The sequence below is a fragment of the Mustelus asterias genome, chromosome 21 (genome assembly GCF_964213995.1).
Source record: "Mustelus asterias chromosome 21, sMusAst1.hap1.1, whole genome shotgun sequence".
Lineage (NCBI taxonomy): Eukaryota > Metazoa > Chordata > Chondrichthyes > Carcharhiniformes > Triakidae > Mustelus > Mustelus asterias.
This window is the reverse complement of record NC_135821.1, coordinates 81,914,495-81,930,508: the sequence shown is the minus strand read 5'-3', so window position 1 is coordinate 81,930,508 and position 16,014 is coordinate 81,914,495. Positions and strand designations below refer to the sequence as shown.

Genomic DNA, 16,014 nt, shown 5'->3' with positions numbered 1-16,014 from the left:
GGCATAAGAGGTGCGTTATCAGTGTGGCAACCTGTAACTAGTGGAAGGCCACAGGGATCCATCTCAGAAGGATAGAAAAAGGTTAGATGAGTGGACAAAAACTTAGCAGATAGAAACTAGAAGGAGGAGACCATTCGGCCCTTCGAGCCTGCTCCACCATTCATCTTGATCATGGCTGATCATCAAATTCAATATCCTGATCTCCGCTTCCTCCCATATCCCTTTAGCCTCAAGGGCTATATCTCATTTCTTCCTGAAATCAGACAACGTTTTGGCCTCAACTACATTCTGTGGTAGTGAATTCCAAACATTCACCACCCTCTGGGTGAAGAAATTTCTCCCCACTTCAGTTCTAAAAGGTTTACCCCCTTATCCTCAAAACTATAACCCCTAGTTCTGGACACCCCACCATTGGGAACATTCTTTCTGAATCTAACCTGTCTAACTCTGTGAGAATTTTACAAGTTTCTATGAGATCCTCTCTCTCTCTTCTAACCTCCAGTGAATACAATCCTAACCGATTTAGTCTCTCCCCATGTGACAGACCTGCCATCCCAGGATTCAGCCTGGTAAACCTTTGCTAAACTCCCTCTATTGCAAGGATATTCTTCCTCAGTTAAGGACACCAAAACTGCACACAATACTCCAGGTGTGGCCTCACTAATGCCCTATACAATTGCAGCAAAACATCCCTATCCCTGTACTCAAATCCTCTCGCTATGCAGTCCAACATACCATTTGCCATCTTTACTGCCTGCTGTACCTGCGCGCTTACTTTAAGCAACTGATGCATAAGGACACCAACGTCTTGCTGAGTATCCACCTTTCTCAATTTACACCCATTCAGGTACTAATCTGTTTTACTATTATGCTACCAAAGTGGATAATCTCACATTTATCCACATTATATTGCATCTGCCTATCCAAATCATGCTGAAGCATCTCTGCATCCTCCTCACAGCTCACCCTCCCACCCAACTTTGTATCATCTGCAGATTTGGAGATAATATTCAGTTCCCTCTTCCAAATCATTAATATATAATGTGAACAGTTGGGGTCCCAGCACAGATTCATGTGGAACCCCAGCACAGATTCACTGACTGCCAATCAGGAGAAGATCCATTTATGCCAACTCTTTGCTTCCTATCTGCTAACCATCTTTCTATCCATCTCAAGACATTACCTGCAATCCCATGTGCTTTAACTTTATGTTGTAGTTTGTTATGTGAGACCTTGTCAAAAGCCTTCTGAAAATCTAAATAAACCACATCTATTGGTCCTCCTCAGTCAACTCTACTAGTTATATCCGCAAAGAATTCCAATAGATTCGTCAAGCGTGATTTCCCTTTTGTATATTCATGCTGACTTGTCTGATTATACCATTGCCTTCCAAATGCTGAGTTATGAAATCCTTGATAATGGATACGACTTCCCCAGTACTGATGTTAGGCTTGCTGTTCTATAGTTCCCTGTTTTCTCTCTATCTCCCTTTTTGAATAGAGGCCTTACTGAATTGGGGGAAGGGTAACTACAGCCGGATTAGGCAGGATTTGGTGGCTGTTGATTGGGAGAGGCTGTTCGAGGGTAAATCCACATCTGGCATGTGGGAGTCTTTTAAGGAGCAGTTGATAGGACTGCAGGACAGGCATGTGCCTGTAAAGAGGAAGGATAGGAAAGGTAGGATTAGAGAGCCGTGGATAACCAGTGAAATTGTGGGTCTAATCAAAAAGAAAAACGAGGCATACATGAGGTCCAGGCAGCTAAAAACAGATGGAGCACTGGAGGAATACAGAGAAAGTAGAAAAGAACTCAAACAGGGAGTTAGAAGGGCAAAAAGGGGTCACGAAATGTCCTTGGCAGACAGGATTAAGGAGAGTCCTAAGGCATTTTATACATACGTTAGGAACAAGAGGGTTGTTAGGGAAAGAATCGGACCTCTCAGGGACAAAGGAGGGGAATTATGCTAAGAACCAAAGGAAGTAGGTGAGATCCTAAACGAATACTTTGCATCAGTATTCACAAAGGAGAGGGACATGTTGACTGGTATTGTCTCAGAGAGGTGCGTTGACCCGTTAGAAAAAATCTCAATGACAAGGGAGGAAGTGTTAGGTTTTTTAGGAAACATTAAGACAGACAATCCCCAGGGCCGGATGGCATCTATCCTAGACTCCTCAGGGAGGCGAGAGATGCAATTGCTGGGCCTCTAACAGAAATCTTTGTCTCTTCACTGGACACAGGTGAGGTCAGTAAGAAGTTTAACAACACCAGGTTAAAGTCCAACAGGTTTATTTGGTAGCAAAAGCCACACAAGCTTTCGGAGCTCCCAGAGGATTGGAGGATGGCAAATGTGGTCCCGTTGTTTAAGAAGGGTAGCAAGGATAACCCGGGTATTTATAGGCTGGTGAGCTTGACGTCCGTGGTAGGGAACTTGTTGGAGAAGATTCTTAGAGATAGAATATATGCGCATTTAGAACTGAATAATCTCATTAGCGATAGACAGCATGGTTTTGTATGAGGGAGGTCATGCCTCACAAATTTGGTTGAGTTTTTTGAGGTGGTGACAAAAACGATTGACGAGGGAAGGGCCGTGGATGTCGTCTATATGGATTTTAGTAAAGCGTTTGACAAGGTCCCTCATGGCAGGCTGGTGCAAAAGGTTAAATCTCACGGGATAAAAGGTGAGCTAGCGAGATGGGTGGAGAACTGGCTTAGCCATAGAAGACAGAGGGTAGCAGTGGAGGGGTCTTTTTCCGGTTGGAGGTCTGTGACTAGTGGTGTTCCGCAAGGCTCTGTACTGGGACCTCTGCTGTTTGTGATATATATATATAAATGATTTGGAGGAAGATGTAACTGGTGTGATCAGTAAGTTTGCAAACGACACGAAGATTGCTGGAGTTGCGGCTAGTGATGAACATTGTCAGAGATTACAGCAGGATACAGATAGGCTGGAACATTGGGCGGATAAATGGCAGATGGAAATTAATCCAGATAAATGCGAAGTGATGCATTTCGGTAGATCAAATGTAAGGGGGAGCTATACAATAAATGGCAGAACCATCAGGAGTATAGACACACAGAGGGACCTGGGTGTACAAGTCCACAGACCCTTAAAGGTGGCAGCACAGGTACAGAGGGTGGTGAAGAAGGCATATGGCATGCTTGCCTTTATTGGACGGGGCATAGAATATAAAAGTTGGCATATGATGTTCCAGCTGTATAGAACGATGGTTAGGCCACATTTGGAATACTGCGTCCAGTTCTGGTCGCCACACTACCAGAAGGACGTGGAGGCTTTGGAGAGAGTACAGAGAAGGTTTACCAGGATGTTGCCTGGTATGGAGGGTCTTAGCTATGAGGATAGATTGGGTAAACTGGGGTTGTTCTCCCTGGAAAGACGGAGGATGAGGGGCGACCTAATAGAGGTGTATAAAATTATGAAGGGCATAGATAGGGTGAACAGTGGGAAGCTTTTTCCCAGGTCGGAGGTGACGAACACAAGGGGTCACGGGTTCAAGGTGAGGGGGCAAGGTTCAATGCAGATGTCAGGGGGACGTATTTTACACAGAGGGTGGTGGGGGCCTGGAATGCACTGCCAAGCAAGGTGATTGAGGCGGACACGCTGGGATCGTTTAAGACTTATCTAGATAACCACATGAAGAGACTGGGAATAGAGGGATACAAAAGAATGGTCTAGTGGGCACAAGAGCGGCGCAGGCTTGGAGGGCCGAAGGGCCTGTTCCTGTGCTGTATTATTCTTTGTACATTAGCTACCCTCCAATCTGTAGGAACCAGTCCAGAGTCCAAAGAATTTTTGAAAATAATCACCAATGGATCTACAATTTCCAGAGCCACTTCCTTAAGTACTCTGGGATGAAGATTATCAGACCCTGGAGATGATCTTTCTTTCTCCCCCAGCTATGACTGTAACACTATATTCTGCACTCTCTTGTTTCCTTCTCTATGAACGGTATGCTTTGTCTGTATAGCGTGCAAGAAACAATACTTTTCACTGTATGCTAATATATGTGACAATAATAAATCAAATCAAAGATTTATCTACCTTCAATCAGAAGAGATGCTGGTTAGGTGCATTGGCCATGCTAAATTCTCCCTCAGTGTACCCGAACAGGCACCGGAGCGTGGCGACTAGGGCATTTTCACAGTAACTTCATTGCAGTGTTAATGTAAGCCTGCTTGTGACCCAAATAAAGAAACTTTAAACTTAAAAAACTTTTCATGTCCCATACCATTATCGTTACCTTTATCGAGATTCAGGACCCTGGTCTTAGAACCAATTTATGCACCTTGACAAAGAATTCTACCATATTATGGTCACTTGTCCCCCAGGGTTCTCTCAGCTAGATTGCCAACTAATCCTTTCTGATTGCACAACACCCAGTTCAAGATAGCCTGTTCCCTTGTTGATTCCTCAACATATTGCTGCAGAAAACCATTCCATATGCACTCCAGAAATTACTCCTCTATTGTACTGTGACTCATTTGACTCTCCCAATCTATATGCAGATTAAAGTCGCCCATAATCACAGAAGTGCCTTTAACACATGCATCTTTGATTTCTTGTCGAAGGCTTTACCCAACATTACCACTACAGTTTGGTGGTCTGTTTCCCAATGTTTTTTGCCCCTTGTTGTTTCTTAACTCAACCCATACAGATTCCGCATCATCTGTGCTAATATCTTCCCTCAATATTGTATCAATATCTCCTTTAATCAACAATGCAACTCCACCACGGTTTCCATTATGTCTGACCTTCTTAAACACTGAATAGCCCTTAATGTTTAGTTCCCATCCTTAGTCACCTTGGAGCCACGTCTCCGTAAAGCCAACCGTACCATACCCCTTTACATCTACCTGTGCAACTAATTCATCCATTTTGTTTTGAATGCTCCAAGCATTAAGGTACAAAACCTTAAGGTGATCTCTTTTAATGTTTCTTGTCCCGTTCCTACAAGTTTTTACTCTGTCCTTATTTGACTCTGGCCCTTGACTTCTTTGCCTATCACTTTCCTTATTCTCCTTAATTGTCTTTTTCTCTTGTTCTGAATTTCCCCTGCTCTGAATCCTTGCAAAGGAGACCAAACTGCAAAGAATGTCCCAGATGTGGTCTCACCACGGCCCTGTGTTGCTGCAGTAAGACATCCTTGCTCCTGCACTCAAATCCTCTTGCAATGAAGGTCAACATACAATTTGTCTTCCTATCTGCTTGCTGTACCTGCATGCTTGCTTTCAGTGACTGCTGTGCAAGAATACCCAGGTCCGTTTGTACATCCATATTTCCTAATCACCATTTAAATAACTACTTACCATTCAGTTTTTCCTACCAAAGTGGATAACTTCACACTTATCAACGTTACACTGCATCTGCCATGTATTTGCTGACTTGTTCAACTTCCCTTAAGTGCTTTGAAGTCTCTCTATATCCTCCTCACCACTCACATTCCCACCTAGTTTTGTGTCGTCTACAAATTTGGAAATATTACATTTGGTTCTCTCATCCAAATCATTGATATGTATTGTGAATAGTTGGGCCAAAGCACTTATCCCTGCAGTATCCCACTAGTCACTGCCTACCACTCCAAAAAATCCCTATTTATTCCTATTCTGTTTCCTATCCGCTAACCAATTCATGCCAATGTACTGTACCCAATCAATCCCATGTGCTCTAATTTTGCATACTAACTTCTTACGTCGGGCTTTATTAAAAGCTTTCTGAAAATCCAAATACACCACATCCACTGGTTGGTTCTCCCATATCTATTCTACTAGTTACGTCCTCAAAAAACTCAAGTAGGTTTTGTTACAATCCCAGTTGATACAACTGGATGGGAAGATCCCAGAATGGAACCCTGGCTCAAATGACAGTAACTTTTACATTTTTCAGAAAACGTGGAGGAACAGAATCACAGGACCGCTAATTGGTTTTAACAAGACAAAAATTATTAAACATGAAAAGTTTGATTGTGATACCATTTTCCCCCTGAGCTTCACAAATATACACAGATTTTAAGTTTAACATGGATTGCAAAGTATTTCTTAGGCTCTAATGGTCTCCGTAACGCACATTCTTTTTAAACACACAGGTTGGCAATGGTCAAACACACTCCACTCTGAACCCAAGTAAATCCCTGTGGCTCTCTCCTCAAACTGCCCCCTCCCCCCCATGATGATTCCTATACCATGAGCCACCTTGTCTCACCGAACCCACGTTTCTGCAAGAGTGATTTCAAATTCTACTTACAAAAAAGACACACTTTCAGATCTTCTTTCCATTGAGGTTTCACTTTCAAGTTTTACACCATCCCCTTCAGGATTCCTTTTCTCTTGATTGTTATGCAAACCTTTTTATATTTATTTGTGGGACAAGGGCATTGCCAGCTGGCCAGCGTTTATGGCCCATCCCTAGTTACCCTTGTTCAAAGGGCAGCTGCTGTGGCTCTGGAGTCATATGTAGGCCAGAGCAAGTAAGGATGGCAGATTACCTTCCCTAAAGGACATTAGTGAAACAGATGACAATCTTCTGACAATCAACAATGGTTTCATGGTCACCAGTAGTACCTTCATTCCAGATTTTTTTTATGGAATTCAAATTACACCATCTGCCTTGGTGGGATTCAAACCCGGGTCCCCAGAACATTAGCTGAGTCTCTGGATTAATAGTCTAGCGATAATAACACTGGGCCATCACCTCCCCTTCACAATTGTTTTAACTATTGATTCCTAGGCTGTATTAAGACAGCACCAAACTTTGATTTACCTCTAGAGTCTGCTTTCCCAAATTACTACAGCTGTCTCTTCAACTCAGAACACTATCTGATTTTCCCTTGAATTTTCCTGAACAGTACGTTGTTCAATTTCTTGGTCTCTGTTTCCTTAACTTCAGTCTTCCATGACGTTCTTTCTGTCTCAATTCCATTGTTGGATTGTATCTGGTCCTTTTGCGAAGTCTGCCTCTTTGCAGCCTCCTTTGTCTTGTCCAGCTTTTCTTCATCTTGCAGAGTTGTGTGAGATGTTCATTCCCCAGCTTCATCTCCATTTTGATTGTTTGTTCTTAAATTTGATTGCTTTGTCTTAAATAGCATTATTTTTAAGGTAGCTTGCTAACAGCACAGGCAGATAATGGGGAACCTTTGGATGTGGTATATCTGGACTTCCAGAAGGCGTTTGACAAGGTGCCGCATAAAAGGCTGATCCAGAAAGTGAGATTGCAGGATATTGGGGGAAGAGTACTAGATTGGATTGAGGATTGGCTGACTGGCAGAAAGCAGAGAGTCGTGAAAATGGATCCTTCTCTGGTTGCTGAATTGATTAGTGGGGTGCCACAGGGGTCAGTCCCTGACCTCAACTGTTTACAATCTATATCATAGAAATCATCATAGAAACCCTACAGTGCAGAAACAGGCCATTCGGCCCATCGAGTCTGCACCGACCACAATCCCACCCAGGCCCTACGCCCATATCCCTACACATTTACCTGCTAATCCCTCTAACCTACACATCTCAGGACACTAAGGGGCAATTTTAGCATGGCCAATCAACCTAACCCGCACATCTTTGGACTGTGGGAGGAAACCGGAGCACCCGGAGGAAACCCACACAGACACGAGGAGAATGTGCAAACTCCACACAGACACTGACCCAAGCCGGGAATCAAACCCAGGTCCCTGGAGCTGTGAAGCAGCAGTGCTAACCACTGTGCTACCGTGCCGCATATAAATGACCTGCAAGCATGGGCAGAATGTAACATAGCAAACTTTGCAAATGATACTAAAATAGATGGGAAAGCAGGCAGTGAAGTCGGGATAAAGATTTTACAGATGGATATAGAAAGGGTAGGAGAATAGGCCAAAATTTGGCTGATGGAGTTTAATGCGGAGGTTATCCAGTTTGAAAAAGTAGAAAGGCAAATTATTACCTAAATGGAGAGCAGATTCAAAATGCATTTGGGCAGAGGGATCTGGGTGTCTTTGTTCATGAATTGCAGAAAGTCGGTATGCAGGTGCAGCATGTAATAAAAAAGGCAAATGGATTGCATTTAATGCAAAAAGACAAGTATAAAAGTAGAGAAGTGTTGTTGCAATTGTATAGGGTGTTGCTGCGCCCACATCTGGAGTATTGTATTCACTTTTGGTCTCCTTCTTTGAGGAAGGATGTGACACTGGAGGCGGTTCACAGGAGGTTCACCAGATTGATTCCAGGGATGAAGGAGTTGACATATGAGGAGAGATTAGACAGTTGGGCTTATACTCGCTGAAGTTTAGAAGGATGAGAGGGGATCTGATCGCAGTATATAAAATACTAAAAGGGATTGATAACATGAACGTAAACCAAATATTTCCTCTTATAGGGCAAACTGGAACAAGAGGTCACAGGTATAAGCTCAGAGGTGATAGATTTAAAACTGAGAGGAGGAACTACTTCTCGCAGAGGGTGGTGAATTTGCTGCCCCATAACGTGGTGGAGTCTGAATTATTAAGTGGTTTCATGAAGGAGATAGATATATTTTTGATAAAAAACAGGTTAAAGGGATATAGTGGAGCAGGCTTGAAGGGCTGAATTGCCTACTTCTGCTCCGACATCCTATTCTTGTCCCACTTTGTCTTTATCCAAGTCTCTACATTGATTTGTTGGCTGCACTTTTTTCTCTTTAGACTTCTAAATCTCCCTTCATCTTATTCCTACTCACGCCCATGCCCCTCCCCACCCTCAACACAGTTATACGATTGGCCTAAAGAACAAAGAAAATTACAGCACAGAAACAGGCCTTTCGGCCCTCCAAGCCTGCACCGACCATGCTGCCCGACTGAACTAAAACCTCCAACCCATCCAGGGACCATATCCCTCTATTCCCATCCTATTCATGTATTTGTCCAGACGCCCCTTAAAACTCACTATCATATCTGCTTCCACTACCTCCCCGGCAGCGAGTTCCAGGCACCCACCACCCTCTGTGTAAAAAATATCTCGTATATCTCCTTTAAACCTTGCCCCTTGCACCTTAAACCTACGCCCTCTAGTAATTGACTCTTCCACCTTGGGAAAAAGCTTCTGATTATCCATTCTGTCCATGCCCCTCAATCTTGTAGACTTCTATCAGGTCGCCCCTCAACCTCCGTCGTTCCAGTGAGAACAAACAAAGTTTCTCCAACCTCTCCTCATAGCTAATGCCCTCCATACATAGAACATAGAACAGTACAGCACAGAACAGGCCCTTCGGCCCACGATGTTGTGCCGAGCTTTATCTGAAACCAAGATCAAGCTATCCCACTCCCTATCATCCTGGTGTGCTCCATGTGCCTATCCAATAACCGCTTAAATGTTCCTAAAGTGTCTGACTCCACTATCACTGCAGGCAGTCCATTCCACACCCCAACCACTCTCTGCGTAAAGAACCTACCTCTGATATCCTTCCTGTATCTCCCACCATGAACCCTATAGTTATGCCCCCTTGTAATAGCTCCATCCACCCGAGGAAATAGTCTTTGAACGTTCACTCTATCTATCCCCTTCATCATACCAGGCAACATCCTGGTAAATCTTTTCTGTATCCTCTCCAAAGCCTCCCCATCCTTCTGTGGCGACCAGAATTGAACACTATATTCCAAATGCGACCTAACTAAGGTTCTATAAAGCTGTAACATGACTTGCCAATTTTTAAACTCAATACCCCCGCTGATGAAGGCAAGCATGCCGTATGCCTTCTTGACTATCTTTCAGTGACCTGTGTATCTGTACAGCCAGATCCCTCTGCCTATCAATACTCTTAAGGGTTCTGCCATTTACTGTATATTTCCTATCTTTATTAGACCTTCCAAAATGCATTACCACAAATTTGTCCAGATTAAACTCCATCTGCCATCTCTTCGCCCAAGCCTCCAACCGATCTAATTATTTAATTATTTTTCAATTAAATTTGTGAAAAAAATTGGAGGTTTTTTTTCAAAACAGGAAATAGGCCCAGCAGCAGCCTGGGAAGGTTTTGGAGGGTTTAAAAGTAGGCCGCACCTTTGAGCGGGCAGCGTCGTTAGCGGGCAGCGGAGTGAGCAGGGGGCAGAGTGAGAGCTGAAGGGCTTTGGCTCACAGGGCTTCGGCGAAGGCGAGGAAGGTTGTTTGTTTTTCTTCTGTTACACCCCCTTTTTTGTTTTATCTCCCAAAAACTAAAAAGGACATGGCTGGTATGAGTGGGAGGCCAGTATACTGCGTTTGGTGTGGGATGTGGGAGTTCCTGGAGACAACTTGCCTCCCGGAAGTCCATATCTGTGCCAGATGCGTGGAACTGCAACTCCTGAAGGATCGTGTAAGGGAGCTGGAGCTGAGGCTCGATGAACTCAGTTTAGTTAGGGAAAATGAGAGATTAATAGATAAAAGTTATAATCAGGTAGTGACACCAGGGTCTCGGAAGGAAGACACGTGGGTCACAGTTAGGAGGGGTAATAGTCAGAAGGGTGATGTGCCAGAAAGTACCCCAGTGGCAGTCTCCCATAAAAGAAAGGGATGGGCAACAGATGGGAGAAGGGAAGGGAGTGAGCAGTCTGTGGAGGGATCCCCTGTGGTTGTCCCCCTCCAAAATAGGTATATTGTTTTGGATTCTGTGGAGGGGGATGACCCTCCTGGGGTAAGCCACGAGGACCAGATCGCCTCCACGGAGACAGGCTCAGGGGTCCGGAAGGGAAAGAAGGGGTTTAGGAGAGCGATAGTTGTGGGGGACGCAATGGTTAGAGGCACGGACAGGCGGTTCTGTGGGAGTGAACGAGAATCCAGGATGGTAGTCTGCCTCCCTGGTGCCGGGGTACTGGATGTCTCCTAGAGGGTAGGAAGCATATTTAAAAAGGAAGGTAGTCAAACGGATGTGATTGTACACATTGGTGAAAATGATGTAGGTAGGAAGAGCAGGGGGGTCATACGAGAGAAATTCAGGGAGTTGGGTGCGAGGCTAAAAAGTAAGGCCTCCAGGGTAGCAATCTCTGGACTGCTCCCGGTGTCCAGTGCAAGTGAGGCTCAGAACAGGGAGATTCTACAGTTGAACGCGTGGCTAAAGGACTGGTGCAAGAGGGAGGGTTTTAAATTCATAGATAACTGGGAAATCTTCAAGTCAGGATGGCAACTGTACAGAAAGGATGGGTTACACCTCAACTGGAAGGGAGCAAATATCCTGGCTGGGAGTTTTGCTAGAGTGTTTCGGCAGGATTTAAACTAGTGTGGCAGGGGGGTGGGGACAAAACAGGAGGTCAGTAAATACTGAGGCTGGGGTTGAGCTGGGGGCCAGGGCAAGGCTAGCTAAGAAGAGGAGCACTCTGGAGGAGGATGACCTGAGTGGGCCTGGAGGTCTGGAGTGCATCTGCTTCAATGCGAGGAGCGTAACGGGTAAAACAGACAAACTTAGGGCCTTAATGCTTATGCGGAATTTGGATGTGGTTGCGGTGACGGAAACTTGGTTAAAAGAAGGACAGGACTGGCAGCTGAATATTCCGGGGTATAAGTGTTTTAGGCGAGACAGAGGAGGGGCTAAAAAAGGTGGGGGAGTAGCGATATTAGTTCAGGAGCATATTACCGCGGTGCAGAGGGTAGACAACTTAGAGGGGTCATGTACTGAGTCGCTGTGGGTGGAACTCAGAAACAGGAAGGGTGCAGTCACTATGCTGGGGGTGTACTACAGACCACCCAACAGCCCACGGGAAGTGGAGGAAAGGATATGTCAGGAGATTCTGGATAGGTGCAGAAAAAATAGGGTTGTTGTAGTGGGGGACTTTAATTTCCCTGGCACAGACTGGGAAGTGCTGAGAGCTGGGGGTCCGGACGGGGAGGAATTTGTAAAATGCGTACTGGAAGGTTCTTTGGAACAGTATGTAGATAGCCCGACTAGAGAGGGGGCTATACTGGACCTAGTTCTGGGAAATGAGCCCGGTCAGGTCGTCAAGGTTTCGGATGGGGAACATGTGGCAAATAGTGACCACAACTCTGTTAACTTTAGGATAGTAATGGACAAGGATGAGTGCTGTCCTACGGGCAGGGTGCTAAATTGGGGGAAGGCTGACTATAGCCGGATTAGGCAGGAATTGGTGGGTGTTGATTGGGAGAGGATGTTCGAGGGTAAGTCCGCGTCTGGCATGTGGGAGTCTTTTAAGGAACTATTGATAAGGCTGCAGGATAGGCATGTGCCTGTAAAAAGGAAAGATAGGATTCGAGAGCCGTGGATAACCAGGGAAATTGAGGATCTGATTAAAATGAAAAGGGAGGCGTACGTTAAGTCCAGGCAACTGAAAACAGATGGAGCTCTGGAGGAATACAGAGAGAGTAGGAAAGAACTCAAACGGGGAGTTAGAAGGGCAAAAAGAGGTCACGAGATGTTCTTGGCAGGCAGGATTAAGGAGAATCCTAAGGCATTCTATTCATACGTTAGGAACAAAAGAGTTGTCAGGGAGAAAATCGGACCTCTCAGGGACAAAGGAGGGGAATTATGCTTAGAACCCAAGGGAATAGGGGAGATCCTAAATGAATACTTTGCATCGGTATTCACGAAGGAGAGGGGCGTGTTAACCGGGAGTGTCTCGGAGGGAGGTGTTGACCCGTTAGAGAAAATCTCCATTACAAGAGAGGAAGGGTTAGGTTTTTTAGGGAACATTAAAACTGACAAAGCCCCAGGGGCTGATGGCATCTATCCTCGACTGCTCAGGGAGACGAGAGATGAAATTGCTGGGCCTCTGACGGAAATCTTTGTCGCTTCTTTGGACACGGGTGAGGTCCCTGAGGATTGGAGGATAGCGAATGTGGTCCCGTTGTTTAAGAAGGGTAGCAGAGATAACCCAGGAAATTATAGGCCGGTGAGCTTGACGTCCGTGGTAGGGAAGTTGTTGGAGAGGATTCTTAGAGACAGGATGTATGTGCATTTAGAACGGAACAATCTCATTAGTGACAGACAGCATGGTTTTGTAAGAGGGAGGTCGTGCCTTACAAATTTGGTGGAGTTTTTTGAGGAAGTGACAAAAACGGTTGATGAAGGAAGGGCCGTGGACGTCGTCTATATGGATTTCAGTAAGGCATTTGACAAAGTCCCACATGGCAGGTTGGTTAAGAAGGTTAAGGCTCATGGGATACAAGGAGAAGTGGCTAGATGGGTGGAGAACTGGCTTGGCCATAGGAGACAGAGGGTAGTGGTCGAAGGGTCTTTTTCCGGCTGGAGGTCTGTGACCAGTGGTGTTCCGCAGGGCTCTGTACTGGGACCTCTGCTGTTTGTGATATATATAAATGATTTGGAAGAAGGTGTAACTGGTGTAATCAGCAAGTTTGCGGATGACACGAAGATGGCTGGAATTGCGGATAGCGAAGAGCATTGTCAGGCAATACAGCAGGATGTAGATAGGCTGGAAAATTGGGCGGAGAGGTGGCAGATGGAGTTTAATCCGGATAAATGCGAAGTGATGCATTTTGGAAGAAATAATGTAGGGAGGAGTTATACAATAAATGTCAGAGTCATCAGGAGTATAGAAACACAGAGGGACCTAGGTGTGCAAGTCCACAAATCCTTGAAGGTGGCAACACAGGTGGAGAAGGTGGTGAAGAAGGCATATGGTATGCTTGCCTTTATAGGACGGGGTATAGAGTATAAAAGCTGGAGTCTGATGATGCAGCTGTATAGAACGCTGGTTAGGCCACATTTGGAGTACTGCGTCCAGTTCTGGTCGCCGCACTACCAGAAGGACGTGGAGGCGTTGGAGAGAGTGCAGAGAAGGTTTACCAGGATGTTGCCTGGTATGGAGGGTCTTGGCTATGAGGAGAGATTGGGTAGACTGCGGTTGTTCTCCTTGGAAAGACGGAGAATGAGGGGAGATCTAATAGAGGTATACAAGATTATGAAGGGTATAGATAGGGTGAACAGTGGGAAGCTTTTTCCCAGGTCGGAGGTGACGATCACGAGGGGTCACGGGCTCAAGCTGAGAGGGGCGAAGTATAACTCAGACATCAGAGGGACGTTTTTTACACAGAGGGTGGTGGGGGCCTGGAATGCGCTGCCAAGTAGGGTGGTGGAGGCAGGCACGCTGACATCGTTTAAAACTTACCTGGATAGTCACATGAGCAGCCTGGGAATGGAGGGATACAAACGATTGGTCTAGTTGGACCAAGGAGCGGCACAGGCTTGGAGGGCCGAAGGGCCTGTTTCCTGTGCTGTACTGTTCTTTGTTCTTTGTTCTTTGATCTATATCCTGCAGTATCCTCTGATGGTCCTCATCGCTATCCGCAAATCCACCAATCTTTGTGTCATCCGCAAACTTACTAATCCAACCAATTACATGTTCTTCCAAATCCTTTTTATATATTACGAACAGCAAAGGTCTCAGCACTGATCCCTGAGGAACACCACTTGTCACAGCAAACTTTTGTGCTGCAAAAATTCTATAATTTATTTAATCGGAAGAATTTTATTAGAATACAGAATATTGTAGAACAAAAAAACTTGCACAGAACTTCAATTAAAATGCCACTGTAGTTTGCAACTTGCAAGGAGAACTGGCAAAATTAGAATTTCAATTGCAATGCAATTTAAAGGCCCAAAGTATACTATGAATTATCTTTGAAAGAGTCAATCTTTTTGACTGAACAAATAAACTAAGTCAAATTAACTGAGGGACAAATTAAAAAGAGCAGCTCCCAAAAAGAAGGGAACCATCCAAAATTAAAAATAAATCAGAAAGGAAACTTAAAACATCAAACCAAAATGTGGTTAATGGGGTCAGTAATACACACTGGCCCCTGCAGTGCCCAACGAACACGGAAGGCCTCAACGGTGCCCTCGAACACCGTACGCTCACTCTCTAGGAACACCCGGCTGCGAATATAGTTGCAGTCGGGTCGGATGACCCCCTCGGTTGCCCACTGCCTGGACCTGTTGATGGCAAGTTTGGCCAGACCCAGGAGCAGAATCACAAGGAGGTTTGCTTAGAACCCAAGGGAATAGGGGAGATCCTAAATGAATACTTTACATCAGTATTCACAAAGGAGAGGGACTTGTTGACTGGGAGTGTCTCAGAGGGAGGTGTTGACCCGTTAGAGAGAATCTCCATTACAAGGGCGGAAGTGTTACGTTTTTTAGGTAACATTAAAACTGACAAATCCCCAGGGCGTGATGGCATCTATCCTAGACTGCTCAGGGAGACAAGAGATGTAATTGCTGGGCCTCTGACGGAAATCTTTGTCTCTTTATTGGACACAGGTGAGGTCCCTGAGGATTGGAGGATAGCGAATGTGGTACCGTTATTGAAGAAGGGTAGCAGGGATAACCTGGGTAATTATAGGCCAGTGAGCTTGACGTCCGTGGTAGGGAAGTTGTTGGAGAGGATTCTTAGAGACAGGATGTATGCGCATTTAGAACGGAACAATCTCATTAGTGACAGACAGCATGGTTTTGTAAGAGGGAGGTCATGCCTTACAAATTTGGTGGAGTTTTTTGAGGAAGTGACAAAAACGGTTGACGACGGAAAGGCCGTGGATGTTGTCTATATGGATTTCAGTAAGGCATTTGACAAAGTCCCACATGGCAGGTTGGTTAAGAAGGTTAAGGCTCATGGGAAACAAGGAAAGATGGCTAGATGGGTAGAAAACTGGCTTGGCCACAGGAGACAGAGGGTAACAGCCGAAGGGTCTTTTTCCGGCTGGAGGTCTGTGACCAGTGGTGTTCCCGCAGGGCTCTGTACTGGGACCTCTGCTATTTGTGATATATATAAATGATTTGGAAGAAGGTGTAACTGGTGTTATCAGCAAGTTTGCGGATGACACGAAGATGGCTGGAGTTGCGGATAGTGATGAACATTGTCGGACAATACAGCAGGATATAAATAGGCTGGAAAATTGGGCGGAGAAATGGCAGATGGAATTTAATCCAGATAAATGCGAAGTGATGCATTTTGGAAGAAGTAATGTAGGGGGGAGTTATACAATAAATGGCAGAGTCATCAAGAGTATAGAAACACAGAGGGACTTAGGTGTGCAAGTCCACAAATC

General features: G+C 45.1%; 1 protein-coding gene across 6 annotated transcripts in view; it reads left to right on the top strand.

Moving 5' to 3' along the window:
• tmem39b (transmembrane protein 39B) overlaps window positions 1–16,014 on the top strand; it is a 173,684-nt gene that overhangs the window by 35,958 nt on the left and 121,712 nt on the right. The gene's annotated exons all lie outside the window — the stretch shown is intronic.